Source organism: Anser brachyrhynchus, assembly GCF_964034855.1.
Source record: "Anser brachyrhynchus genome assembly, chromosome: W".
Lineage (NCBI taxonomy): Eukaryota > Metazoa > Chordata > Aves > Anseriformes > Anatidae > Anser > Anser brachyrhynchus.
Window position 1 is genome coordinate 21,063,092 of NC_137704.1, and position 5,272 is coordinate 21,068,363.

Consider the following 5,272-nt stretch of genomic DNA (forward strand, 5'->3'; position numbering starts at 1 on the left):
TAATTCCTTACCTCACAAGTAACATTTCCACACCCAGGGTCAGTATTACTGCCCCCTGAATTTCCATCAGTATGAAGAATGATATACATACTAACATAAAAACTGGAATCCCCTGGGGACACTCTAATTCTATGTAATCTGACTCTTTTCCCCAATTACACATGGTATTCATTATTTTTTCCTAAGGAGAAGTTAAAGGTTAGTTTACAACCATGATTCACACCTCCTCCTAATTTTTAATTTTAAAGGTTCTCCTATAGGAATATTCTCTCAGGTCTTAGTATCAACTGATGCCTTCACCTGGGTGTAATGAGTGTAATGAGTCTACCATTTCTCAGATGTTCTTACTGTCATCTCAGTTGTCAGAAGTACTTGGAATGGTCCGTCCCGCTCAGGTTGTAACTTTGATTCCTTCCATGTTTGTATCAGAAGCCAGTCTCCTGCTTGGAATGGATGGATCGGGACTTCCAAGGGTAGGGTCTGAGCTAACAGTCCACAGGTCCTGAGAGATGACAAAGAGGATGACAGCCCGAGTATATTGTTTTTGAGAAAAGCATCTTTTGTCTCGAATTGAGGCAATTCGTTTCCTTTGCCCAGATACGGCAATCCAAATAATACTTCATATGGTGAAACTCCCACTTTTTTTCTTGGCACCGTTTGAATTCGGAGAAGTGCCAAAGATACTGTGTATAACTAGGCAAGTGGACAATCATGGAAAAAGGTCTCCAGAACCTGAGGGAATTAGTTGTGCTAGAGATGGTTTGTATCGATTTCAACAATGACCAGACACAGAAAGATCCTGATGAAGTCTAGTGCACGCAGTCCACATGGCAGAAATTTGTACAGAGAACACCACCATCACACGCCAGCACGCTGACAGAGATGAATTGGAGAGATGGGACTAAGTGAATGTTGTGTCCAGCCAGCTTCAGCAATATGAAGAAAATCTCTCTGCCCCACCATGGGCCCAATGGATGTGATCAACAGAATAACTGCTATGTCTCCACCAACTAGTAAAAAGGAAACACAAGCTTTCCTAGGCCTTGTGTGTTTCTGGAGAATGCTTGTTCCAGGCTATAGTCAGCTTGGGAGTCCTCTATATCTAGTGACTCAAAAGAGGAGTCATTTTGAGTGGGGCCCCGAGCAACAACAGGCCTTTGAACAGATTAATCAGGAAATAGTTCATGCGGTACCCCTTGGGCCTATCCATAGAGGACCAGCTGTGCAAAGCATACTTTACACTGCAGCTGGGGAGCATGGCCTCACCTGGAGCCTCTGGCAGAAAACCCCAGGAGAAAATCGAGGTCAACCTCTGGGGTTCTGCAGCCGGGGCTATCGAGGATCAGAAGCCAATTACACCCCAACTGAAAAGGAGATACTAATGGCATATGAGGGTGTTCGAGCTGCTTCAGAAGTTGTGGGTACAGAAGCACAGCTCCTCTTGATACCACAGCTACCTGTGTTATATTGGATGTTCGAAGAGAAAATTCCCACTACACACAAAGCAATCAACGCTACGTGAAGTAAGTGGGTAGCGTTAATTACGCAGCAGGCTCGAATGGGGAAACCAAATTGCCCAGGAATACTGGAAGAAATCATGGACTGGCCAAAAGGCAGAGATTTCGTAGAATTGACTGAAGAGGTAAGTTTTTCTGAAGAGGCACCACCATACAATGAGTTGCCAGAACACAGAAAGGAGTATGTGTTGTTCACTGATAGATCCTGTCACGTGCTGAGGAACCATCCGATGTGGAAAGCTGCCCAGGTAGAGAACCTGTCTGTAAAGGCACGTCATGTAGATGATCACATGCCCAAGAGTCACTCCACAAAAAAAAAAATAAATCAGAATATTGAAGAGGTGGACCAAGCCTTGAAAACTGAAGTTGCTCAGGTGAACCTGGACGGGGGATGTAAGGGTGAGTTGTTTGTAGCTCGATGGGCCCATGAAATGTCAGAACATAAGGGGAGGGAGGCCACATACAGATAGGCTCGTGACTGAGGGGTAGGCCTGACCACTGAGACCATCACACAGGCCACTCGTGAGTGTGAAACCTGCGCTATGATCAAACAAGCGATGAGGGTAAAGTCTCCCTGAAACTTGGGGTGCTGGCTGTGGTGGTTTTACCGTGCTAGGCAGCTGAACACCACAACCGCTCTCTCACTCCCCCTCCTTAGATGAGGAGGGGAAGAAGTAAAGGAAAGAACAACTCACGGGTTGAGATAAGGATGATTTCATTAAAGGAAAAAAAATAATTATTAAGGAAAGATTATTATTAATTAAACAATTTAACTAAACAATTTAACTAAAAAATTAACATTTTAACTAAAGGGGAAAAAGGAAAGGGGAAAAGGGAGGGGGAAAGGGAAAACTAAGCGAAACAAGTAAAGGCTATGTGGGAGTGCAGAGGAAAGAAATTACTCTCTACTTCCCACAAATGAGCGATGCTTGACCACGTCCTTGAAGCAGGGCCTCAACGCACGTAGCCGGTGTTCGGGAGGAGGACAGACGTTTTCGCAATGAGAGCCCACCCCTCCCCTCTTCCTCCTTTTTCCACCTTTTATTGCTGAGTGTGACATCATATGGTATGGAATATCCCTTTGGTTGGTTTAGGTCAGCTGCCCTGGTGATGTTTCTTTTCTCACATTTTTGCCCACCCCTAGGAGGGTTAGAGAGAGTCCTGATGCTGTGCCAGCACTGCTCAGCAGCAGACACAACACTGGTGTGATACCATTGCTGTTTTAACTACGAGTGCAGAGCACAGCACTGTATGGGCTGCTGCAGGGAAAGTTAACATCCCAGCCCGACCCAGTACACTGGCTAGTATTTTGATATGGTTAGGCCTGGCAAATTGACTATATAACAAACCTGCCAAGGCAAGCACTACATACTCACCATGGTAGAAGCCACTACTGGGTGGCTGGAAATATACACAGTAAACCATGCCATGGCCCGACACACCACCATGGGCCTGGAAAGGCAAGTGCTGTGGCGTCATGGTACACCAGAGAGAATTGAATCAGACAATGGGAATCATTTCCGAAACAATCTTGTCACTTCCTGGGCAAAGAGGCATGGCATTGAATGGGTGTATCACATCCCTTATCACCCACAAGCCTCTGGAAAGAGGCCTGTACAATGGACTCTTAAAGACCATATTACAAGCATTGGGTGCTGGGACATGGAAACACTGGGATGTGAATCTACCAGAAGCCACTTGGCTAGTTAACAACAGAGGGTCTGACAACCATTCTGGTCCTGCTGAAACAAAACCCCTACACACAGAGGGAGGAGCTAAAGTCCCCATAGTGCATGTAGGAATGTGGCTGGGGAAGGCGGTGTGAGTTGCTCCTGCCTTGGGAAAAGGCAAACCCACTCATGGGATTGTCTTCGTCCAAGGACCAGGGTACACTTGGTGGGTAATGCAAAGGGATGGGGATATCAGGTGCATGCCTCAAGGAGTTTTCACCTTGGGAGAAAATTAATCGGTAATCTAAGTTATGTGTTGTAGGAAGACATTGCAGAACCAATGGCAGGTCAACTTTGCAAGGAACTGGGCAAGTGAGGCAACAACTCGAGCTAAGCTGGTGCTGGCGTCCAGAAATCCAACTCCGCCTGTCCAGAGTGACCACTTTGACAGATGAAGCCTAAATCATCAACAGTTCTTATGGACATTTTGGGAGAGGCCGATAGAATGAAAAAAAAGTACATATATATATATATACATATAGGTTAAATGAGACGGAACAGTGGTGATGAGAATATCTATACACTAAAGTATGTGGGACCTGTGTGTGACCCAAATGTTATGGAAGGGAACTACCATAGGGGTGGACTCCAGCTCAAGGGGTGGAGGTTATACTGTGTCTGGCTGGAATGGAGTCACCTTTCCCTATGTGGTGGTTTTACTCGGGTGGGCGGCCGAGGTCCACCACAACCGCTCTCTCACTCCCCCTCCTCAAAGAGGAATGGGGAGAAAATATGATGAAAAGGGCTCAAGGGTTGAGATAAGGACGAGGAGATCGCACGGTAATTATCGTGACGGGCAAAACAGACTCAGCACAGGGAGATAGTAAGATTTATTGCTTATTACTAACAAGCTAGAGAAGTGAGAAACAAAGGAAAGAAACCAAAGGCACCTTCCCCCCATCCACCCTCTTCCACCTCCTCCCCCCGAGCGGCGCAGGGGAACGGGGGAAAGGGGGTTATGGTCAGTCTATAATGCTTCTTCTCCGCCACTCCTTCTCGATCACTCTCGTCCCCTGTGCTGTGGGGTCCCTCCCACAGGATGCAGTCCTTGCTGAACTGATCCGTCGTGGGCTTCCCACAGGCAGCAGCTCTTCAAGAACTGCTCCAGATATGGGTCCGTACCACGGGGTCCATCTGTCAGGAGCAAACTGCTCCAGCCTGGGTCCCCCACGGGCAGCAGCTCCTGCCAGGTCACCTGCTCCTGCGTGGTCTCCTCTCCACGGGCTACAGGTTCTTTTGCTCGTTAAGGGTCATTAACATATTAAAAAGCACACCCATCTAAATACACATGGATGTAAACACGGGATTTGGTGTTGTGTCGTCGTCCCCCCCACCACACACACACACACTGGTCCTCTGTAATGTGCAGGCTCAATAGAGATAGTTAGGTGAGCTAAAACAACCAATCAGAAGTAGACAGAGATATTTTCACAAGTTAGCTTTATATAAATAACGGTGATTCAAGTCAGAGGTGTACTTGCTTTGCGAAAGATCGCCAAGCACCTGATTCTGCAGAATTATACAATTAATTCTTTAATTAAAAGACCTTTGTGGGGATTCCAACTCTGTGTTGCTATTGGTCAGGCACACCGAGCATGAATATTTGGATACCACTATGGCCTAGTCCAAAAGGACAAGAGGGGGAGATTGTAATGGATATGCCTTTAAACTGTTGTAACCCATGATGTGAGTTGCCTTTTATAGGAAGTCCTATAGCAGGAACCACTCAAACCAACAAAGGATGAGCCTCACGAGAAGCAGTGCAAGTACAAAAGTGACTGTCCTGGTTCCAGTTAGGACAGAGTTAAGTAGCTCATAGTAGCTGGTAGGGTGCTATGTTTTGGATTAGGATGAGAAGAGCGCTGATAGCATGCTGATGTTTTAATTGTTGCAGAGCAGTGTTTACACCAGGCCAAGGACTTTTCGGCTTCTCGCTCTGTCCTGCCAGCGAGCAGGCTGGGGGTGCAGCAGGAGCTGGGAGGGGACAGACCCAGGACAGCTGACCCAAACTGGCCAAAGGGGTAT